We start from the raw sequence: 25,478 nt of genomic DNA, 5'->3' as shown, positions 1-25,478 counted from the left end.
AGGCTCCTCCCCTGGGGTATAGGCTCCTCCCCTGGGTATAGGCTCCTCCCCCTGGGTACAGTCTCGTCCCCCTGGGTACAGGCTTCTCCCACCGGGGTATAGGCTCCTCCCATTGGGGGTACAGGCTCTTCCCCCGGCTATAGGCTCCTCCCCCCGGGTATAGGATGCTCCCCCGGGTACAGTCTCGTCCCCCTGGGTACAGGCTTCTCCCACCGGGGTATAGGCACCTCCCCCGGGGTACAGGCACCTCCCTCGGGTCTAGGCTGCTCCCCGGGGTACAGGCCCCTCCCCCGGCTATAGGCTCCTCCCCCTGGGTATAGGATGCTCTCCGGGTATAGGCTCCTCCCCCCGGGTATAGGCTCCTCCCCTGGGGTATAGGCTCCTCCCCCCGGTTACAGGCTCCTCCCCTGGGGTATAGGCTCCTCCCACGGAGTACAGGCCCCTCCCTGGGTATAGGCTCCTCCCCCCGGGGTGCAGGCTCCTCCCCCTGGTACAGGCTCTACCCACTGGGGGGTATAGGCTCCTCCCCTGGGGTACAGGCTCCTCCCCTCGGGGGTAAGGGTACAGGCTCCTCCCACCGGGGTACAGGCTCCTCCCCCTGGTACAGGCTCCTCCCACTGGGGGGTATAGGCTCCTCCCCTGGGGTACAGGCTCCTCCCCTCGGGGGTAAGGGTACAGGCTCCTCCCACCGGGGTACAGGCTCCTCCCCCCGGGTACAGGATGCTCCCCGGGTATAGGCTCCTCCCCCTGGTATAGGCTCCTCCCACTGGGGGTACAGGCTCCTCCCCCCGGATATAGGCTCCTCCCCCTGGTATAGGCTCCTCCCACTGGGGGTATAGGCTCCTCCCCCCGGGGGGTAAGGGTACAGGCTCCTCCCCCCGGATATAGGCTCCTCCCCCTGGTATAGGCTCCTCCCACTGGGGTATAGGCTCCTCCCCCCGGGGGGTAAGGGTACAGGCTCCTCCCCCGGATATAGGCTCCTCCCCCTCGTGTCGGCGGCCGCTTTCGGTGAAATCATCAAATCATCAAACCCGGTAAAACTGAGGCCGGGGACTGAGGGAGAGACTGGGCCCGGGGCCCGAGGGGTGAGGGGGGAGAGGGAGAGAGCGGGAGGGAGAGAGAGGGGGAGAGGCCGGGCCGGGACTGGGCCCGCGGGAATCGATCCGACACCGAGCCCGGGGCCGGGCCCGGGGCCCACAGTGGAGCGGCCGGAGACAGCGGCCCCGGGCCCGGGTGTGGGGGGGGTTTGGGGGAACTCTCAGACCCTGACATTCTGTGTTTTGTTTCACAGCCCGGGATGGACCTGAGCGACCCGGACATCAGCTCCGTGATGGGATTCTCCGGCTTCGGTAAATCTCCTCCCCACCGGCCCGGCAAACACCCCCCGGGTACAGGGTAACCCCCCGGGTACAGGGTTAGATACAGAGTAACCCCCCAGGTACAGGGTTAGATACAGAGTAACCCCCCAGGTACAGGGTTAGATACAGAGTAACCCCCCCCGGGTACAGAGTAACCCCCCGGGTACAGAGTAACCCCCCGGGTACAGGGTAACCCCCCGGGTACAGGGTTAGATACAGAGTAACCCCCCGGGTACAGGGTTAGATACAGGGTAACCCCCCGGGTACAGGGTAACCCCCCGGGTACAGGGTAACCCCCCGGGTACAGGGTAACCCCCCGGGTACAGGGTTAGATACAGAGTAACCCCCCAGGTACAGGGTTAGATACAGAGTAACCCCCCCCGGGTACAGAGTAACCCCCCGGGTACAGAGTAACCCCCCGGGTACAGGGTAACCCCCCGGGTACAGGGTTAGATACAGAGTAACCCCCCGGGTACAGGGTTAGATACAGGGTAACCCCCCGGGTACAGGGTAACCCCCCGGGTACAGAGTAACCCCCCGGGTACAGGGTTAGATACAGGGTAACCCCCCGGGTACAGGGTAACCCCCCGGGTACAGGGTAACCCCCCGGGTACAGGGTTAGATACAGAGTAACCCCCCAGGTACAGGGTTAGATACAGAGTAACCCCCCCCGGGTACAGAGTAACCCCCCGGGTACAGAGTAACCCCCCGGGTACAGGGTAACCCCCCGGGTACAGGGTTAGATACAGAGTAACCCCCCGGGTACAGGGTTAGATACAGGGTAACCCCCCGGGTACAGGGTAACCCCCCGGGTACAGGGTAACCCCCCGGGTACAGGGTAACCCCCCGGGTACAGGGTTAGATACAGAGTAACCCCCCAGGTACAGGGTTAGATACAGAGTAACCCCCCCCGGGTACAGAGTAACCCCCCGGGTACAGAGTAACCCCCCGGGTACAGGGTTAGATACAGAGTAACCCCCCGGGTACAGGGTTAGATACAGGGTAACCCCCCGGGTACAGGGTAACCCCCCGGGTACAGAGTAACCCCCCGGGTACAGGGTTAGATACAGGGTAACCCCCCGGGTACAGGGTAACCCCCCGGGTACAGGGTAACCCCCCGGGTACAGGGTTAGATACAGAGTAACCCCCCAGGTACAGGGTTAGATACAGAGTAACCCCCCCCGGGTACAGAGTAACCCCCCGGGTACAGGGTAACCCCCCGGGTACAGGGTTAGATACAGAGTAACCCCCCGGGTACAGGGTTAGATACAGGGTAACCCCCCGGGTACAGGGTTAGATACAGGGTAACCCCCCGGGTACAGGGTAACCCCCCGGGTACAGAGTAACCCCCCGGGTACAGGGTAACCCCCCGGGTACAGGGTAACCCCCCGGGTACAGAGTAACCCCCCGGGTACAGGGTAACCCCCCGGGTACAGGGTAACCCCCCGGGTACAGGGGGTTAGATACAGGGTAACCCCCCGGGTACAGGGTAACCCCCCGGGTACAGAGTAACCCCCCGGGTACAGGGGGTTAGATACAGAGTAACCCCCCCCTGGTACAGAGTAACCCCCCGGGTACAGGGTAACCCCCCGGGTACAGGGGGTTAGATACAGAGTAACCCCCCGGGTACAGGATTAGATACAGAGTAACCCCCCCCGGGTACAGAGTAACCCCCCGGGTACAGGGTAACCCCCCGGGTACAGGGTAACCCCCCGGGTACAGGGTAACCCCCCGGGTACAGGGAAACCCCCCGGGTACAGAGTAACCCCCCGGGTACAGGGGTCAGATACAGGGTAACCCCCCGGGTACAGAGTAACCCCCCGGGTACAGGGTAACCCCCCGGGTACAGAGTAACCCCCCGGGTACAGGGGTCAGATACAGGGTAACCCCCCGGGTACAGAGTAACCCCCCGGGTACAGGGGTTAGATACAGAGTAACCCCCCGGGTACAGAGTAACCCCCCGGGTACAGGGTAACCCCCCGGGTACAGAGTAACCCCCCGGGTACAGGGGTTAGATACAGAGTAACCCCCCGGGTACAGAGTAACCCCCCGGGTACAGGGTAACCCCCCGGGTACAGGGTAACCCCCCGGGTACAGGGGGTTAGATACAGGGTAACCCCCCGGGTACAGGGTAACCCCCCGGGTACAGAGTAACCCCCCGGGTACAGGGGGTTAGATACAGAGTAACCCCCCCCGGGTACAGAGTAACCCCCCGGGTACAGGGTAACCCCCCGGGTACAGGGGGTTAGATACAGAGTAACCCCCCGGGTACAGGATTAGATACAGAGTAACCCCCCCCGGGTACAGAGTAACCCCCCGGGTACAGGGTAACCCCCCGGGTACAGGGTAACCCCCCGGGTACAGGGAAACCCCCCGGGTACAGAGTAACCCCCCGGGTACAGGGGTCAGATACAGGGTAACCCCCCGGGTACAGAGTAACCCCCCGGGTACAGGGTAACCCCCCGGGTACAGAGTAACCCCCCGGGTACAGGGGTCAGATACAGGGTAACCCCCCGGGTACAGAGTAACCCCCCGGGTACAGGGGTTAGATACAGAGTAACCCCCCGGGTACAGAGTAACCCCCCGGGTACAGGGGGTTAGATACAGAGTAACCCCCCGGGTACAGGGGTCAGATACAGGGTAACCCCCCGGGTACAGAGTAACCCCCCGGGTACAGGGGGTTAGATACAGAGTAACCCCCCGGGTACAGGGGTCAGATACAGGGTAACCCCCCGGGTACAGAGTAACCCCCCGGGTACAGGGGGTTAGATACAGAGTAACCCCCCGGGTACAGAGTAACCCCCCGGGTACAGGGTTAGATACAGAGTAACCCCCCGGGTACAGGGGGTTAGATACAGAGTAACCCCCCGGGTACAGGGGGTTAGATACAGAGTAACCCCCCGGGTACAGGGGGTTAGATACAGAGTAACCCCCCGGGTACAGGATTAGATACAGAGTAACCCCCTGGGTACAGGGGGTTAGATACAGAGTAACCCCCCCGGGTACAGGGTCAGATACAGAGTAACCCCCCGGGTACAGGGTCAGATACAGAGTAACCCCCCGGGTACAGGGGTCAGATACAGAGTAACCCCCTGGGTACAGGGGTCAGATGCAGAGTAACCCCCCGGGTACAGGGGGTTAGATACAGAGTAACCCCCCGGGTACAGGGGGTTAGATACAGAGTAACCCCCCGGGTACAGAGTAACCCCCCGGGTACAGGGTCAGATACAGAGTAACCCCCCCGGGTACAGAGTAACCCCCCGGGTACAGGGTCAGATACAGAGTAACCCCCCGGGTACAGAGTAACCCCCCGGGTACAGAGTAACTCCCCGGGTACAGGGGTCAGATACAGAGTAACCCCCCGGGTACAGGGTCAGATACAGAGTAACCCCCCGGGTACAGGGGGTTAGATACAGAGTAACCCCCCGGGTACAGGGTTAGATACAGAGTAACCCCCCGGGTACAGAGTTAGATACAGAGTAACCCCCCGGGTACAGGGGTCAGATACAGAGTAACCCCCCGGGTACAGGGTGTTAGATACAGAGTAACCCCCCGGGTACAGGGGGTTAGATACAGAGTAACCCCCCGGGTACAGGGTCAGATACAGAGTAACCCCCGGGTACAGGGTCAGATACAGAGTAACCCCCCGGGTACAGGGTTAGATACAGAGTAACCCCCCGGGTACAGGGTCAGATACAGAGTAACCCCCCGGGTACAGGGGGTTAGATACAGAGTAACCCCCCGGGTACAGGGGGTTAGATACGGAGTAACCCCCCGGGTACAGGGTTAGATACAGAGTAACCCCCCGGGTACAGGGTTAGATACAGAGTAACCCCCCGGGTACAGGGTTAGATACAGAGTAACCCTCCGGGTACAGGGGGTTAGATACAGAGTAACCACCCCGGGTACAGGGGGTTAGATACAGAGTAACCACCCCGGGTACAGGGTCAGTTACAGAGTAACCCCCCGGGTACAGGGGGTTAGATACAGAGTAACCCCCCGGGTACAGGGGTCAGATACAGAGTAACCCCCGGGTACAGGGTTAGATACAGAGTAACCCCCCGGGTACAGGGTTAGATACAGAGTAACCCCCCGGGTACAGGGTTAGATACAGAGTAACCCCCCGGGTACAGGGGTCAGATACAGAGTAACCCCCCGGGTACAGGGTTAGATACAGAGTAACCCCCCGGGTACAGGGTTAGATACAGAGTAACCCCCCGGGTACAGGGGGTCAGATACAGAGTAACCCCCCGGGTACAGGGGGTCAGATACAGAGTAACCCCCCGGGTACAGGGGGTCAGATACAGAGTAACCCCCCGGGTACAGGGTTAGATACAGAGTAACCCCCCGGGTACAGGGTTAGATACAGAGTAACCCCCCGGGTACAGGGGTCAGATACAGAGAAACCCCCCGGGTACAGGGGGTTAGATACAGAGTAACCCCCCGGGTACAGGGTTAGATACAGAGTAACCCCCCGGGTACAGGGGGTTAGATACAGAGTAACCCCCCGGGTACAGGGGTCAGATACAGAGTAACCCCCCGGGTACAGGGGGTTAGATACAGAGTAACCCCCCGGGTACAGGGGGTTAGATACAGAGTAACCCCCCCGGGTACAGGGGGTTAGATACAGAGTAACCCCCCGGGTACAGGGTTAGATACAGAGTAACCCCCCGGGTACAGGGTTAGATACAGAGTAACCCCCGGGTACAGGGTTAGATACAGAGTAACCCCCCGGGTACAGGGTTAGATACAGAGTAACCCCCCGGGTACAGGGTTAGATACAGAGTAACCCCCCGGGTACAGGGTTAGATACAGAGTAACCCCCCCGGGTACAGGGTTAGATACAGAGTAACCCCCCGGGTACAGAGTTAGATACAGAGTAACCCCCCGGGTACAGGGGGTTAGATACAGAGTAACCCCCCGGGTACAGGGTTAGATACAGAGTAACCCCCGGGTACAGAGTTAGATACAGAGTAACCCCCCGGGTACAGGGGGTTAGATACGGAGTAACCCCCCGGGTACAGGGTTAGATACAGAGTAACCCCCCGGGTACAGGGTTAGATACAGAGTAACCCCCCGGGTACAGGGTTAGATACAGAGTAACCCTCCGGGTACAGGGGGTTAGATACAGAGTAACCACCCCGGGTACAGGGGGTTAGATACAGAGTAACCACCCCGGGTACAGGGTCAGTTACAGAGTAACCCCCCGGGTACAGGGGGTTAGATACAGAGTAACCCCCCGGGTACAGGGGTCAGATACAGAGTAACCCCCGGGTACAGGGTTAGATACAGAGTAACCCCCCGGGTACAGGGTTAGATACAGAGTAACCCCCCGGGTACAGGGTTAGATACAGAGTAACCCCCCGGGTACAGGGTTAGATACAGAGTAACCCCCCGGGTACAGGGTTAGATACAGAGTAACCCCCCGGGTACAGGGTTAGATACAGAGTAACCCCCCGGGTACAGGGGGTCAGATACAGAGTAACCCCCCGGGTACAGGGGGTCAGATACAGAGTAACCCCCCGGGTACAGGGGGTCAGATACAGAGTAACCCCCCGGGTACAGGGTTAGATACAGAGTAACCCCCCGGGTACAGGGTTAGATACAGAGTAACCCCCCGGGTACAGGGGTCAGATACAGAGAAACCCCCCGGGTACAGGGGGTTAGATACAGAGTAACCCCCCGGGTACAGGGTTAGATACAGAGTAACCCCCCGGGTACAGGGGGTTAGATACAGAGTAACCCCCCGGGTACAGGGGTCAGATACAGAGTAACCCCCCGGGTACAGGGGGTTAGATACAGAGTAACCCCCCGGGTACAGGGGGTTAGATACAGAGTAACCCCCCCGGGTACAGGGGGTTAGATACAGAGTAACCCCCCGGGTACAGGGTTAGATACAAAGTAACCCCCCGGGTACAGGGTTAGATACAGAGTAACCCCCGGGTACAGGGTTAGATACAGAGTAACCCCCCGGGTACAGGGTTAGATACAGAGTAACCCCCCGGGTACAGGGTTAGATACAGAGTAACCCCCCGGGTACAGGGTTAGATACAGAGTAACCCCCCCGGGTACAGGGTTAGATACAGAGTAACCCCCCGGGTACAGAGTTAGATACAGAGTAACCCCCCGGGTACAGGGGGTTAGATACAGAGTAACCCCCCGGGTACAGGGTTAGATACAGAGTAACCCCCGGGTACAGAGTTAGATACAGAGTAACCCCCCGGGTACAGGGGTCAGATACCGAGTAACCCCCCGGGTACAGGAGGTTAGATACCGAGTAACCCCCCGGGTACAGGGGGTTAGATACAGAGTAACCCCCCGGGTACAGGGGGTTAGATACAGAGTAACCCCCCGGGTACAGGGGGTTAGATACAGAGTAACCCCCCGGGTACAGGGGGTTAGATACAGAGTAACCCCCCGGGTACAGGGGGTTAGATACAGAGTAACCCCCCGGGTACAGGGTCAGATACAGAGTAACCCCCCGGGTACAGGGGGTTAGATACAGAGTAACCCCCCGGGTACAGGGTTAGATACAGAGAAAACCCCCGGTACAGGGTCAGATACAGAGTAACCCCCCGGGTACAGGGGGTTAGATACAGAGTAACCCCCCAGGTACAGGGTTAGATACAGAGCAACCCCCCGGGTACAGGGGGTTAGATACAGAGTAACCCCCCGGGTACAGGGGGTTAGATACAGATTAACCCCCCGGGTACAGGGTTAGATACAGAGTAACCCCCCGGGTACAGGGTTAGATACAGAGTAACCCCCCGTGTACAGGGTTAGATACAGAGTAACCCCCCGGGTACAGGGTTAGATACAGAGTAACCCCCCGGGTACAGGGTTAGATACAGAGTAACCCCCCCGGGTACAGGGTTAGATACAGAGTAACCCCCCGGGTACAGAGTTAGATACAGAGTAACCCCCCGGGTACAGGGGGTTAGATACAGAGTAACCCCCCGGGTACAGGGTTAGATACAGAGTAACCCCCGGGTACAGAGTTAGATACAGAGTAACCCCCCGGGTACAGGGGTCAGATACAGAGTAACCCCCCGGGTACAGGAGGTTAGATACCGAGTAACCCCCCGGGTACAGGGGGTTAGATACAGAGTAACCCCCCGGGTACAGGGGGTTAGATACAGAGTAACCCCCGGGTACAGGGGGTTAGATACAGAGTAACCCCCCGGGTACAGGGGGTTAGATACAGAGTAACCCCCCGGGTACAGGGGGTTAGATACAGAGTAACCCCCCGGGTACAGGGTCAGATACAGAGTAACCCCCCGGGTACAGGGGGTTAGATACAGAGTAACCCCCCGGGTACAGGGTTAGATACAGAGAAAACCCCCGGGTACAGGGTCAGATACAGAGTAACCCCCCGGGTACAGGAGGTTAGATATAGAGTAACCCCCCAGGTACAGGGTTAGATACAGAGCAACCCCCCGGGTACAGGGGGTTAGATACAGAGTAACCCCCGGGGTACAGGGGGTTAGATACAGAGTAACCCCCCGGGTACAGGGGGTTAGATACAGAGTAACCCCCCGGGTACAGGGTCAGATACAGAGTAACCCCCCGGGTACAGGGGGTTAGATACAGAGTAACCCCCCGGGTACAGGGTTAGATACAGAGCAACCCCCCGGGTACAGGGTCAGATACAGAGTAACCCCCCGGGTACAGGGTCAGATACAGAGTAACCCCCCGGGTACAGGGTCAGATACAGAGTAACCCCCCGGGTACAGGGTTAGATACAGAGTAACCCCCCGGGTACAGGGGGTTAGATACAGAGTAACCCCCCGGGTACAGGGTTAGATACAGAGTAACCCCCCGGGTACAGGGTTAGATACAGAGTAACCACCCGGGGTACAGGGTCAGATACAGAGTAACCCCCCGGGTACAGGGGGTTAGATACAGAGTAACCCCCGGGTACAGGGTTAGATACAGAGTAACCCCCCGGGTACAGAGTTAGATACAGAGTAACCCCCGGGTACAGGGGTCAGATACAGAGTAACCCCCCGGGTACAGGGGGTTAGATACAGAGTAACCTCCCGGGTACAGGGTCAGATACAGAGTAACCCCCCCGGGTACAGGGTCAGATACAGAGTAACCCCCGGGTACAGGGTCAGATACAGAGTAACCCCCCGGGTACAGGGGGTCAGATACAGAGTAACCCCCCGGGTACAGGGGTCAGATACAGAGTAACCCCCCGGGTACAGGGTCAGATACAGAGTAACCCCCCAGGTACAGGGTCAGATACAGCGTAACCCCCGGGTACAGGGTCAGATACAGAGTAACTCCCCGGGTACAGGGGGTTAGATACAGAGTAACCCCCCGGGTACAGGGTTAGATACAGAGTAACCCCCCGGGTACAGGGTCAGATACAGAGTAACCCCCCGGGTACAGGGTCAGATAGAGAGTAACCCCCCGGGTACAGGGGGTTAGATACAGAGTAACCTCCCGGGTACAGGGTTAGAGACAGAGTAACCCCCCGGGTACAGGGTTAGATACAGAGTAACCCCCCGGGTACAGGGTCAGATACAGAGTAACCCCCCGGGTACAGGGGGTTAGATACAGAGTAACCCCCCGGGTACAGGGGGTTAGATACAGAGTAACCCCCCGGGTACAGGGTTAGATACAGAGTAACCCCCCGGGTACAGGGGGTTAGATACAGAGTAACCCCCCGGGTACAGGGTTAGATACAGAGTAACCCCCCCCGGATACAGGGTTAGATACAGAGTAACCCCCCGGGTACAGGGGGTTAGATACAGAGTAACCCCCCCGGGTACAGGGTCAGATACAGAGTAACCCCCCGGGTACAGGGGGTTAGATACAGAGTAACACCCCGGGTACAGGGGTCAGATACAGAGTAACCCCCGGGTACAGGGTTAGATACAGAGTAACCCCCGGGTACAGGGTTAGATACAGAGTAACCCCCCGGGTACAGGGTTAGATACAGAGTAACCCCCCGGGTACAGGGTTAGATACAGAGTAACCCCCCGGGTACAGGGTTAGATACAGAGTAATCAACCGGGTACAGGGTCAGATACAGAGTAACCCCCCGGGTACAGGGGGTCAGATACAGAGTAACCCCCCGGGTACAGGGTTAGATACAGAGTAACCCCCCGGGTACAGGGTTAGATACAGAGTAACCCCCCGGGTACAGGGGATTAGATACAGAGTAACCCCCCGGGTACAGGGTTAGATACAGAGTAACTCCCCGGGTACAGGGGTCAGATACAGAGTAACCCCCCGGGTACAGGGGTCAGATACAGAGTAACCCCCCGGGTACAGGGGGTTAGATACAGAGTAACCCCCCGGGTACAGGGTTAGATACAGAGTAACCCCCCGGGTACAGGGGGTTAGATACAGAGTAACCCCCCGGGTACAGGGGTCAGATACAGAGTAACACCCCGGGTACAGGGGGTTAGATACAGAGTAATCCCCCGGGTACAGGGGGTTAGATACAGAGTAACCCCCCGGGTACAGGGTTAGATACAGAGTAACCCCCCGGGTACAGGGTTAGATACAGAGTAACCCCCCGGGTACAGGGGTCAGATACAGAGTAACCCCCCGGGTACAGGGGTCAGATACAGAGTAACCCCCCGGGTACAGGGGTCAGATACAGAGTAACCCCCCCGGGTACAGGGGTCAGATACAGAGTAACCCCCCGGGTACAGGGGGTTAGATAAAGAGTAACCGCCCGGGTACAGGGGTCAGATACAGAGTAACCCCCCGGGTACAGGGGTCAGATACAGAGTAACCCCCCGGGTACAGGGGTCAGATACAGAGTAACCCCCCCGGGTACAGGGGGTTAGATACAGAGTAAAGCTCCCTCTACACGATCCCATCAAACACTCCCAGGGCAGGTACAGGGGGTTAGATACAGAGTAAAGCTCCCTCTACACTGTCCATCAAACACTCCCAGGGCAGGTACAGGGGGTTAGATACAGAGTAAAGCTCCCTCTACACTGTCCCATCAAACACTCCCAGGGCAGGTACAGGGGGTTAGATACAGAGTAAAGCTCCCTCTGCACTGTCCCATCAAACACTCCCAGGGCAGGTACAGGAGATTAGATACAGAGTAAAGCTCCCTCTACACTGTCCCATCAAACACTCCCAGGGCAGGTACAGGGGGTCAGATACAGAGTAAAGCTCCCTCTACACTGTCCCATCAAACACCCCCAGGGCAGGTACAGAGGGTTAGATACAGAGTAAAGCTCCCTCTACACTGTCCCCATCAAACACTCCCAGGGCAGGTACAGGGGGTTAGATACAGAGTAAAGCTCCCTCTACACTGTCCCCATCAAACACTCCCAGGTCAGGTACAGGGGGTTAGATACAGAGTAAAGCTCCCTCTACACTGTCCCATCAAATACACCCAGGGCAGGTACAGGGGGTTAGATACAGAGTAAAGCTCCCTCCAAACTGTCCCATCAAACACTCCCAGGGCAGGTACAAGAGATTAGATACAGAGTGAAGCTCCCTCTACACTGTCCGATCAAACACTCCCAGGGCAGGTACAGCACGGGGTTAGATACAGAGTAAAGCTCCCTCTACACTGTCCCATCAAACACTCCCAGGGCAGGTACAGGGGGTTAGATACAGAGTAAAGCTCCCTCTACACTGTCCCATCAAACACTCCCAGGGCAGGTACAGGGGGTTAGATACAGAGTAAAGCTCCCTCTACACTGTCCCATCAAACACTCCCAGGGCAGGTACAGAGGGTTAGATACAGAGTAAAGCTCCCTTTACACTGTCCCATCAAACACTCCCAGGGCAGGTACAGGGGGTTAGATACAGAGTAAACCTCCCTCTACACTGTCCCATCAAACACTCCCAGGGCAGGTACAGGAGATTAGATACAGAGTGAAGCTCCCTCTACACTGTCCCATCAAACACTCCCAGGGCAGGTACAGGGGGTCAGATACAGAGTAAAGCTCCCTCTACACTGTCCCATCAAACACTCCCAGGGCAGGTACAGGGAGTTAGATACAGAGTAAAGCTCCCTCTACACTGTCCCATCAAACACTCCCAGGGCAGGTACAGGGGGTTAGATACAGAGTAAAGCTCCCTCTGCACTGTCCCATCAAACACTCCCAGGGCAGGTACAGCACGGGTTTAGATACAGAGTAAAGCTCCCTCTACACTGTCCCATCAAACACTCCCAGGGCAGGTACAGCACGGGGTTAGATACAGAGTAAAGCTCCCTCTACACTGTCCCATCAAACACCCCCAGGGCAGGTACAGAGGGTTAGATACAGAGTAAAGCTCCCTCTACACTGTCCCCATCAAACACTCCCAGGGCAGGTACAGGGGGTTAGATACAGAGTAAAGCTCCCTCTACACTGTCCCCATCAAACACTCCCAGGTCAGGTACAGGGGGTTAGATACAGAGTAAAGCTCCCTCTACACTGTCCCATCAAACACTCCCAGGGCAGGTACAGGGGGTTAGATACAGAGTAAAGCTCCCTCTACACTGCCCCATCAAACACTCCCAGGGCAGGTACAGGGGGTTAGATACAGAGTAAAGCTCCCTCTACACTGTCCCATCAAACACTCCCAGGGCAGGTACAGGGGGTTAGATACAGAGTAAAGCTCCCTCTACACTGTCCCATCAAACACTCCCAGGGCAGGTACAGGGGGTTAGATACAGAGTAAAGCTCCCTCTACACTGTCCCATCAAACACTCCCAGGGCTGGTACAGGGGGTTAGATACAGAATAAAGCTCCCTCTACACTGTCCCATCAAACACTCCCAGGGCAGGTACAGGGGGTTAGATACAGAGTAAAGCTCCCTTTACACTGTCCCATCAAACACTCCCAGGGCAGGTACAGGGGGTTAGATACAGAGTAAACCTCCCTCTACACTGTCCCATCAAACACTCCCAGGGCAGGTACAGGAGATTAGATACAGAGTGAAGCTCCCTCTACACTGTCCCATCAAACACTCCCAGGGCAGGTACAGGGGGTTAGATACAGAGTAAAGCTCCCTCTACACTGTCCCATCAAACACTCCCAGGGCAGGTACAGGGGGTTAGATACAGAGTAAAGTTCCCTCTACACTGTCCCATCAAACACTCCCAGGGCAGGTACAGGGGGTTAGATACAGAGTAAAGCTCCCTCTACACTGTCCCATCAAACACTCCCAGGGCAGGTACAGGGGGTTAGATACAGAGTAAAGCTCCCTTTACACTGTCCCATCAAACACTCCCAGGGCAGGTACAGAGGGTTAGATACAGAGTAAACCTCCCTCTACACTGTCCCATCAAACACTCCCAGGGCAGGTACAGGAGATTAGATACAGAGTGAAGCTCCCTCTACACTGTCTCATCAAGCACTCCCAGGGCAGGTACAGGGGGTTAGATACAGAGCCAAGCTCCCTCTACACTGTCCCATCAAACACTCGCAGGGCAGGTACAGGGAGTTAGATACAGAGTAAAGCTCCCTCTACACTGTCCCATCAAACACTCCCAGGGCAGGTACACGGGGTTAGATACAGAGTAAAGCTCCCTCTACACTGTTCCATCAAACACTCCCAGGGCAGGTACAGCACGGGGTTAGATACAGAGTAAAGCTCCCTCTACACTGTCCCATCAAACACTCCCAGGGCAGGTACAGCACGGGGTTAGATACAGAGTAAAGCTCCCTCTACACTGTCCCATCAAACACCCCCAGGGCAGGTACAGGGGGTTCGATACAGAGTAAAGCTCCCTCTACACTGTCCCCATCAAACACTCCCAGGGCAGGTACAGGGGGTTAGATACAGAGTAAAGCTCCCTCTACACTGTCCCATCAAACACACCCAGGGCAGGTACAGGGGGTTAGATACAGAGTAAAGCTCCCTCTACACTGTCCCATCAAACACTCCCAGGGCAGGTACAGGGGGTTAGATACAGAGTAAAGCTCCCTCTACACTGTCCCATCAAACACTCCCAGGGCAGGTACAGGGGGTTAGATACAGAGTAAAGCTCCCTCTACACTGCCCCATCAAACACTCCCAGGGCAGGTACAGGGGGTTAGATACAGAGTAAAGCTCCCTCTGCACTGTCCCATCAAACACTCCCAGGGCAGGTGCAGGGTGTTAGATACAGAGTAAAGCTCCCTCTACACTGTCCCATCAAACACTCCCAGGGCAGGTACAGGAGATTAGATACAGAGTGAAGCTCCCTCTACACTGTCCCATCAAACACTCCCAGGGCAGGTACAGCACGGGGTTAGATACAGAGTAAAGCTCCCTCTACACTGTCCCATCAAACACTCCCAGGGCAGGTACAGCACGGGGTTAGATACAGAGTAAAGCTCCTCTACACTGTCCCATCAAACACTCCCAGGGCAGGTACAGGGGGTTAGATACAGAGTAAAGCTCCCTCTAACCTGTCCCATCAAACACTCCCAGGGCAGGTACAGGGGGTTAGATACAGAGTAAAACTCCCTCTATACTGTCCCATCAAACACTCCCAGGGCAGGTACAGGGGGTTAGATACAGAGTAAAACTCCCTCTACACTGTCCCATCAAACACTCCCAGGGCAGGTACAGGGGGTGAGATACAGAGTAAAGCTCCCTCTACACTGTCCCATCAAACACACCCAGGGCAGGTACAGGGGGTGAGATACAGAGTAAAGCTCCCTCGACACTGTCCCATCCAGCACACCCAGGGCAGGTACAGGGGGTTAGATACAGAGTAAAGCTCTCTCTACACTGTCCCATCAAGCACTCCCAGGGCAGGTACAGGGGGTTAGATACAGAGTAAAGCTCCCTCTACACTGTCCCATCAAACACTCCCAGGGCAGGTACAGGGGGTTAGATACAGAGTAAAGCTCCCTCTACACTGTCCCATCAAACACTCCCAGGGCAGGTTCAGGGGGTTAGATACAGAGTAAAACTCCCTCTACACTGTCCCATCAAACACTCCCAGGGCAGGTACAGGGGGTTAGATACAGAGTAAAGCTCCCTCTACACTGTCCCATCAAACACACCCAGGGCAGGTACAGGGGGTGAGATACAGAGTAAAGCTCCCTCGACACTGTCCCATCAAACACACCCAGGGCAGGTACAGGGGGTTGGACACAGAGTAAAGCTCCCTCTACACTGTCCCATCAAACACTCCCGGGGCAGGTACAGGGGGTTAGATACAGAGTAAAGCTCCCTCTACACTGTCCCATCAAACACTCCCAGGGCAGGTACAGGGGGTTAGATACAGAGTAAAGCTCCCTCGACACTGTCCCATCAAACACACCCAGGGCAGGTACAGGGGGTTGGACACAGAGTAAAGCTCCCTCTACACTGTCCCATCAAACACTCCCGGGGCAGGTACAGGGGGTTAGATACAGAGTAAAGCTCCCTCTACACTGTCCCATCAAGCACTCCCAGGGCAGGTACAGGGGGTTAGATACAGAGTAAAGCTCCCTCTACACTGTCCCATCAAACACTCCCAGGGCAGGTACAGCACGGGGTTAGATACAGAGCAAAGCTCCCTCTACACTGTCCCATCAAACACTCCCAGGCCAGGCACAGGGGGTTAGATACAGAGTAAAGCTCCCTCTACACTGTCCCATCAAACACTCCCAGGGCAGGTACAGGGGGTTAGATACAGAGTAAAGCTCCCTCTGCACTGTCCCATCAAGCACTCCCAGGGCAGGTACAGGGGTTAGATACAGAGTAAAGCTCCCGCTACACTGTCCCATCAAACACTCCCAGGGTAGGTACAGGGGGTTAGATACAGAGTAAAGCTCCCTCTGCACCGTCCCATCAAACACTCCCAGGGCAGGTACAGGGGGTTAGATACAGAGTAAAGCTCCCTCTACACTGTCCCATCAAACACACCCAGGGCAGGTACAGGGGGTGAGATACAGAGTCAAGCTCCCTCTAAACTGTCCCATCAAACACTCCCGGGGCAGGTACAGGGGGTTAGATACAGAGTAAAGCTCCCTCTACACTGTCCCATCACACTCTCCCAGAGCAGGTACAGGGGGTTAGATACAGAGTAAAGCTCCCTCTATACTGTCCCATCAAACACTCCCAGGGCAGGTACAGGGGGTCAGATACAGAGTAACCCCCCGGGTACAGGGTCAGATACAGAGTAACCCCCCGGGTACAGAGTTAGATACAGAGTAACCCCCCGGGTACAGGGGGTTAGATACAGAGTAACCCCCCGGGTACAGGGGGTTAGATACAGAGTAACCCCCCGGGTACAGGGGGTTAGATACAGAGTAACCCCCTGGGTACAGGGTTAGATACAGAGTAACCCCCCGGGTACAGGGGGTTAGATACAGAGTAACCTCCCGGGTACAGGGTCAGATACAGAGTAACCCCCCGGGTACAGGGTCAGATACAGAGTAACCCCCGGGTACAGGGTCAGATACAGAGTAACCCCCCGGGTACAGGGGGTCAGATACAGAGTAACCCCCGGGTACAGGGGTCAGATACAGAGTAACCCCCCGGGTACAGGGTCAGATACAGCGTAACCCCCGGGTACAGGGTCAGATACAGAGTAACTCCCCGGGTACAGGGGGTTAGATACAGAGTAACCCCCCGGGTACAGGGTTAGATACAGAGTAACCCCCCGGGTACAGGGTCAGATACAGAGTAACCCCCCGGGTACAGGGTCAGATACAGAGTAACCCCCCGGGTACAGGGTCAGATAGAGAGTAACCCCCCGGGTACAGGGGGTTAGATACAGAGTAACCTCCCGGGTACAGGGTTAGAGACAGAGTAACCACCCGGGTACAGGGTTAGATACAGAGTAACCCCCCGGGTACAGGGTCAGATACAGAGTAACCCCCCGGGTACAGGGGGTTAGATACAGAGTAACCCCCCGGGTACAGGGGGTTAGATACAGAGTAACCCCCCGGGTACAGGGTTAGATACAGAGTAACCCCCCGGGTACAGGGGTCAGATACAGAGTAACCCCCCGGGTACAGGGTTAGATACAGAGTAACCCCCCCGGGTACAGGGTTAGATACAGAGTAACCCCCCGGGTACAGGGGGTTAGATACAGAGTAACCCCCCCCGGGTACAGGGTCAGATACAGAGTAACCCCCCGGGTACAGGGTTAGATACAGAGTAACCCCCCGGGTACAGGGTTAGATACAGAGTAACCCCCCGGGTACAGGGTTAGATACAGAGTAATCAACCGGGTACAGGGTCAGATACAGAGTAACCCCCCGGGTACAGGGGGTCAAATACAGAGTAACCCCCCGGGTACAGGGTTAGATACAGAGTAACCCCCCGGGTACAGGGTTAGATACAGAGTAACCCCCCGGGTACAGGGTTAGATACAGAGTAACCCCCCGGGTACAGGGGATTAGATACAGAGTAACCCCCCGGGTACAGGGTTAGATACAGAGTAACTCCCCGGGTACAGAGGTCAGATACAGAGTAACCCCCCGGGTACAGGGGTCAGATACAGAGTAACCCCCCGGGTACAGGGGGTTAGATACAGAGTAACCCCCCGGGTACAGGGTTAGATACAGAGTAACCCCCCGGGTACAGGGGGTTAGATACAGAGTAACCCCCCGGGTACAGGGGTCAGATACAGAGTAACACCCCGGGTACAGGGGGTTAGATACAGAGTAATCCCCCGGGTACAGGGGGTTAGATACAGAGTAACCCCCCGGGTACAGGGTTAGATACAGAGTAACCCCCCGGGTACAGGGTTAGATACAGAGTAACCTCCCGGGTACAGGGGTCAGATACAGAGTAACCCCCCGGGTACAGGGGTCAGATACAGAGTAACCCCCCGGGTACAGGGGTCAGATACAGAGTAACCCCCCCGGGTACAGGGGTCAGATACAGAGTAACCCCCCGGGTACAGGGGGTTAGATAAAGAGTAACCGCCCGGGTACAGGGTTAGATACAGAGTAACCCCCCGGGTACAGGGGTCAGATACAGAGTAACCCCCCGGGTACAGGGGTCAGATACAGAGTAACCCCCCCGGGTACAGGGGGTTAGATACAGAGTAAAGCTCCCTCTACACGATCCCATCAAACACTCCCAGGGCAGGTACAGGGGGTTAGATACAGAGTAAAGCTCCCTCTACACTGTCCATCAAACACTCCCAGGGCAGGTACAGGGGGTTAGATACAGAGTAAAGCTCCCTCTACACTGTCCCATCAAACACTCCCAGGGCAGGTACAGGGGGTTAGATACAGAGTAAAGCTCCCTCTGCACTGTCCCATCAAACACTCCCAGGGCAGGTACAGGGGGTTAGATACAGAGTAAAGCTCCCTCTACACTGTCCCATCAAACACTCCCAGGGCAGGTACAAGAGATTAGATACAGAGTGAAGCTCCCTCTACACTGTCCGATCAAACACTCCCAGGGCAGGTACAGGGGGTTAGATACAGAGTAAAGCTCCCTCTACACTGTCCCATCAAACACTCCCAGGGCAGGTACAGGGGGTTAGATACAGAGTAAAGCTCCCTCTACACTGTCCCATCAAACACTCCCAGGGCAGGTACAGGGGGTTAGATACAGAGTAAAGCTCCCTCTACACTGTCCCATCAAACACTCCCAGGGCAGGTACAGAGGGTTAGATACAGAGTAAAGCTCCCTTTACACTGTCCCATCAAACACTCCCAGGGCAGGTACAGGGGGGTAGATACAGAGTAAACCTCCCTCTACACTGTCCCATCAAACACTCCCAGGGCAGGTACAGGAGATTAGATACAGAGTGAAGCTCCCTCTACACTGTCCCATCAAACACTCCCAGGGCAGGTACAGGGGGTTAGATACAGAGTAAAGCTCCCTCTACACTGTCCCATCAAACACTCCCAGGGCAGGTACAGGGGGTTAGATACAGAGTAAAGCTCCCTCTACACTGTCCCATCAAACACTCCCAGGGCAGGTACAGGGGGTTAGATACAGAGTAAAGCTCCCTCTACACTGTCCCATCAAACACTCCCAGGGCAGGTACAGGGGGTTAGATACAGAGTAAAGCTCCTCTACACTGTCCCATCAAACACTCCCAGGGCAGGTACAGGAGATTAGATACAGAGTGAAGCTCCCTCTACACTGTCTCATCAAGCACTCCCAGGGCAGGTACAGGGGGTTAGATACAGAGCAAAGCTCCCTCTACACTGTCCCATCAAACACTCGCAGGGCAGGTACAGGGAGTTAGATACAGAGTAAAGCTCCCTCTACACTGTCCCATCAAACACTCCCAGGGCAGGTACACGGGGTTAGATACAGAGTAAAGCTCCCTCTACACTGTTCCATCAAACACTCCCAGGGCAGGTACAGCACGGGGTTAGATACAGAGTAAAGCTCCCTCTACACTGTCCCATCAAACACTCCCAGGGCAGGTACAGCACGGGGTTAGATACAGAGTAAAGCTCCCTCTACACTGTCCCATCAAACACCCCCAGGGCAGGTACAGGGGGTTCGATACAGAGTAAAGCTCCCTCTACACTGTCCCCATCAAACACTCCCAGGGCAGGTACAGGGGGTTAGATACAGAGTAAAGCTCCCTCTACACTGTCCCATCAAACACACCCAGGGCAGGTACAGGGGGTTAGATACAGAGTAAAGCTCCCTCTACACTGTCCCATCAAACACTCCCAGGGCAGGTACAGGGGGTTAGATACAGAGTAAAGCTCCCTCTACACTGTCCCATCAAACACTCCCAGGGCAGGTACAGGGGGTTAGATACAGAGTAAAGCTCCCTCTACACTGCCCCATCAAACACTCCCAGGGCAGGTACAGGGGGTTAGATACAGAGTAAAGCTCCCTCTGCACTGTCCCATCAAACACTCCCAGGGCAGGTGCAGGGTGTTAGATACAGAGTAAAGCTCCCTCTACACTGTCCCATCAAACACACCCAGAGCAGGTACAGGGGGTGAGATACAGAGTAAAGCTCCCTCGACACTGTCCCATCCAGCACACCCAGGGCAGGTACAGGGGGTTAGATACAGAGTAAAGCTCCCTCTACACTGTCCCATCAAGCACTACCAGGGCAGGTACAGGGGGTTAGATATAGAGTAAAGCTCCCTCTACACTGTCCCATCAAACACTCCCAGGGCAGGTACAGGGGGTTAGATACAGAGTAAAGCTCCCTCTACACTGTCCCATCAAACACTCCCAGGGCAGGTACAGGGGGTTAGATACAGAGTAAAACTCCCTCTACACTGTCCCATCAAACACTCCCAGGGCAGGTACAGGGGGTGAGATACAGAGTAAAGCTCCCTCTACACTGTTCCATCAAACACACCCAGGGCAGGTACAGGGGGTGAGATACAGAGTAAAGCTCCCTCGACACTGTCCCATCCAGCACACCCAGGGCAGGTACAGGGGGTTAGATACAGAGTAAAGCTCCCTCTACACTGTCCCATCAAGCACTCCCAGGGCAGGTACAGGGGGTTAGATACAGAGTAAAGCTCCCTCTACACTGTCCCATCAAACACTCCCAGGGCAGGTACAGGGGGTTAGATACAGAGTAAAGCTCCCTCTACACTGTCCCATCAAACACTCCCAGGGCAGGTTCAGGGGGTTAGATACAGAGTAAAACTCCCTCTACACTGTCCCATCAAACACTCCCAGGGCAGGTACAGGGGGTTAGATACAGAGTAAAGCTCCCTCTACACTGTCCCATCAAACACACCCAGGGCAGGTACAGGGGGTGAGATACAGAGTAAAGCTCCCTCGACACTGTCCCATCAAACACACCCAGGGCAGGTACAGGGGGTTGGACACAGAGTAAAGCTCCCTCTACACTGTCCCATCAAACACTCCCGGGGCAGGTACAGGGGGTTAGATACAGAGTAAAGCTCCCTCTACACTGTCCCATCAAACACTCCCAGGGCAGGTACAGGGGGTTAGATACAGAGTAAAGCTCCCTCGACACTGTCCCATCAAACACACCCAGGGCAGGTACAGGGGGTTGGACACAGAGTAAAGCTCCCTCTACACTGTCCCATCAAACACTCCCGGGGCAGGTACAGGGGGTTAGATACAGAGTAAAGCTCCCTCTACACTGTCCCATCAAGCACTCCCAGGGCAGGTACAGGGGGTTAGATACAGAGTAAAGCTCCCTCTACACTGTCCCATCAAACACTCCCAGGGCAGGTACAGCACGGGGTTAGATACAGAGCAAAGCTCCCTCTACACTGTCCCATCAAACACTCCCAGGCCAGGCACAGGGGGTTAGATACAGAGTAAAGCTCCCTCTACACTGTCCCATCAAACACTCCCAGGGCAGGTACAGGGGGTTAGATACAGAGTAAAGCTCCCTCTGCACTGTCCCATCAAACACACCCAGGGCAGGTACAGGGGGTGAGATACAGAGTAAAGCTCCCTCGACACTGTCCCATCCAGCACACCCAGGGCAGGTACAGGGGGTTAGATACAGAGTAAAGCTCCCTCTACACTGTCCCATCAAGCACTCCCAGGGCAGGTACAGGGGGTTAGATACAGAGTAAAGCTCCCTCTACACTGTCCCATCAAACACTCCCAGGGCAGGTACAGGGGGTTAGATACAGAGTAAAGCTCCCTCTACACTGTCCCATCAAACACTCCCAGGGCAGGTTCAGGGGGTTAGATACAGAGTAAAACTCCCTCTACACTGTCCCATCAAACACTCCCAGGGCAGGTACAGGGGGTTAGATACAGAGTAAAGCTCCCTCTACACTGTCCCATCAAACACACCCAGGGCAGGTACAGGGGGTGAGATACAGAGTAAAGCTCCCTCGACACTGTCCCATCAAACACACCCAGGGCAGGTACAGGGGGTTGGACACAGAGTAAAGCTCCCTCTACACTGTCCCATCAAACACTCCCGGGGCAGGTACAGGTGGTTAGATACAGAGTAAAGCTCCCTCTACACTGTCCCATCAAACACTCCCAGGGCAGGTACAGGGGGTTAGATACAGAGTAAAGCTCCCTCGACACTGTCCCATCAAACACACCCAGGGCAGGTACAGGGGGTTGGACACAGAGTAAAGCTCCCTCTACACTGTCCCATCAAACACTCCCGGGGCAGGTACAGGGGGTTAGATACAGAGTAAAGCTCCCTCTACACTGTCCCATCAAGCACTCCCAGGGCAGGTACAGGGGGTTAGATACAGAGTAAAGCTCCCTCTACACTGTCCCATCAAACACTCCCAGGGCAGGTACAGCACGGGGTTAGATACAGAGCAAAGCTCCCTCTACACTGTCCCATCAAACACTCCCAGGCCAGGCACAGGGGGTTAGATACAGAGTAAAGCTCCCTCTACACTGTCCCATCAAACACTCCCAGGGCAGGTACAGGGGGTTAGATACAGAGTAAAGCTCCCTCTGCACTGTCCCATCAAGCACTCCCAGGGCAGGTACAGGGGTTAGATACAGAGTAAAGCTCCCGCTACACTGTGTCCCATCAAACACTCCCAGGGTAGGTACAGGGGGTTAGATACAGAGTAAAGCTCCCTCTGCACCGTCCTATCAAACACTCCCAGGGCAGGTACAGGGGGTTAGATACAGAGTAAAGCTCCCTCTACACTGTCCCATCAAACACACCCAGGGCAGGTACAGGGGGTGAGATACAGAGTCAAGCTCCCTCTAAACTGTCCCATCAAACACTCCCGGGGCAGGTACAGGGGGTTAGATACAGAGTAAAGCTCCCTCTACACTGTCCCATCAAACACTCCCAGGGCAGGTACAGGGGGTTAGATACAGAGTAAAGCTCCCTCTACACTGTCCCCATCAAACACTCCCAGGGCAGGTACAGGGGTTTAGATACAGCGTAAAGCTCCCTCTACACTTTCCCATCAAACACTCCCAGGGCAGGTACAGCACGGGGTTAGATACAGAGTAAAGCTCCCTCTACACTGTCCCATCAAACACTCCCAGGGCAGGTACAGGGGGTTAGATACAGAGTAAAGCTCCCTCTACACTGTCCCATCAAACACTCCCAGGGCAGGGACAGGGGGTTAGATACAGAGTAAAGCTCCCTCTACACTGTCCCATCAAACACTCCCAGGGCAGGTACAGCACGGGGTTCGATACAGAGTAAAGCTCCCTCTACACTGTCCCATCAAACACACCCAGGGCAGGTACAGGGGGTTAGATACAGAGTAAAGCTCCCTCTGCACTGTGCCATCAAGCACTCCCAGGGCAGGTACAGGGGGTTAGATACAGAGTAAAGCTCCCTCTGCACTGTCCCATCAAACACTCACAGGGCAGGTACAGGGGGTTAGATACAGAGTAAAGCTCCCTCTGCACTGTCCCATCAAACACTCCCAGGGCAGGTACAGGGGGTTAGATACAGAGTAAAGCTCCCTCTACACCGTCCCATCAAACACTCCCAGGGCAGGTACAGGGGGTTCGATACAGAGTAAAGCTCCCTCTACACTGTCCCATCAAACACTCCCAGGGCAGGTAATGCATGGAGTTAGATACAGTACTCCCTCAGAACTGCCCCTCCGACAGTGCAGCGCTCCCTCAGTACTGCCCCTCCGACAGTGCGGCGCTCCCTCAGTACTGCCCCTCCGACAGTGCAGCGCTCCCTCAGTACTGCCCCTCCGACAGTGCGGCACTCCCTCAGTACAGCCCCTCCGACAGTGCGGCGCTCCCTCAGTACTGCCCCTGCGACAGTGCGGCACTCCCTCAGTACTGCCCCTGTGTCAGTGCGGCACTCCCTCAGTACTGCCCCTGCGACAGTGCGGCACTCCCTCAGTACTGCCCCTGGACAGTGCGGCACTCCCTCAGTACTGCCCCTCCGACAGTGCGGCACTCCCTCAGTACTGCCCCTGTGACAGTGCGGCGCTCCCTCTGTACTGCCCCTGCGACAGTGCGGCGCTCCCTCTGTACTGCCCCTGCGACAGTGCGGCGCTCCCTCAGGACTGCCCCTCCGACAGTGCGGCACTCCCTCAGTACTGCCCCTGCGACAGTGCGGCACTCCCTCAGTACTGCCCCTGCGACAGTGCGGCACTCCCTCAGTACTGCGACAGTGCGGCACTCCCTCAGTACTGCCCCTGCGACAGTGCGGCACTCCCTCAGTACTGCGACAGTGCGGCACTCCCTCAGTACTGCCCCTGCGACAGTGCGGCACTCCCTCAGTACTGCCCCTCCGACAGTGCGGCGCTCCCTCAGTACTGCCCCTGCGACAGTATTGCAGTGGAGTGTTGTCCTTGATTTTGCGCCCTCGTCTCTGGAATGGGGCTTCAACCCACGACCTGTGAGTCAGAGCTATGACTGTTGTGGTACTGAGCACGGCTGACACAGGGAGACCTTCATTCCACTTTGGTTGGGTTTAATCGCAGGTTCCCTGTGTTTGACCTGCTGCACTGCCATTTCTGTTGCTTCACTTTGTAAAGCGCTGTGTTTTGAGATTGTAATGTTGTTTTCACAGGCAAGAAGGCCAGGACCTTTGACCTGGAGGCCATATTTGAACAGACTCGTCGGACTGCCATTGAGAGGAGCAGGAAAGTGCTGGGTAAGGGAGGGACTGAAGTGACCGGGAGTCCTGGAAGGGGCGGGGGTCGGGAAGCCCAGCGAGTTGGGAGTTGGTCCCAATGTTAACATAGCACGCTCTCTCTCGCTCTGTGTCTCTCTCGCTCTGTGTCTCTCTCGCTCTGTGTCTCTCTGGCTCTGTGTGTCTCTCTGGCTCTGTGTCTCTCTCGCTCTCGCTCTGTGTCTCTCTGGCTCTGTGTGTCTCTCTGGCTCTGTGTCTCTCTGGCTCTGTGTCTCTCTCGCTCTCTCTCGCTTTCTGACTCTGTTTCTCTCAGCAGGCGGTGAAGAAAGCAAATGGTATGTTGGCCTTCATGGCTAGGGGATTTGAGTCGAGGTGCAGGGAGGTCTTACTGCAGTTGTACAGGACCTTAGTGAGGCCTTACCTGGAATATTGTGTTCAGTTTTGGTCTCCTAGTCTGAGGAAGGACGTTCTTGCTATTGAGGGAATGCAGTGAAGGTTCACCAGACTGATTCCTGGGATGGCTGGACTGACATATGAGGAGAGACTGGATCGACTGGGCCTTTATGCACTGGAGCTTAGAAGGATGAGAGGTGATCTCATAGAAACATATAAAATTCTGACGGGACTGGACAGGTTAGATGCAGGAAGAATGTTCCCGATGTTGGGGAAGTCCAGAACCAGGGGACACAGTCTTAGGATAAGGGGTAGGCCGTTTAGGACTGAGATGAGGAGAATCTTCTTCA

General features: G+C 56.2%; 1 long non-coding RNA gene across 1 annotated transcript; it reads left to right on the top strand.

Annotated features, from left to right (window-relative positions):
- Window positions 1–931: 931 nt before the first annotated feature.
- LOC139246984 (uncharacterized) lies at window positions 932–24,758 on the top strand. The gene is made up of 3 exons (XR_011590793.1): window positions 932–1,034; window positions 1,292–1,349; window positions 24,673–24,758. It is a non-coding gene; the product is annotated as an uncharacterized lncRNA (long non-coding RNA).
- The last annotated feature ends 720 nt before the right edge of the window (window positions 24,759–25,478 follow it).

Source organism: Pristiophorus japonicus, unplaced genomic scaffold, assembly GCF_044704955.1.
Source record: "Pristiophorus japonicus isolate sPriJap1 unplaced genomic scaffold, sPriJap1.hap1 HAP1_SCAFFOLD_2478, whole genome shotgun sequence".
Classification (NCBI taxonomy): Eukaryota; Metazoa; Chordata; class Chondrichthyes; family Pristiophoridae; genus Pristiophorus; species Pristiophorus japonicus.
Note: the sequence above shows the minus strand (reverse complement) of the source record. Positions and strands in the feature narration are given on the sequence as shown.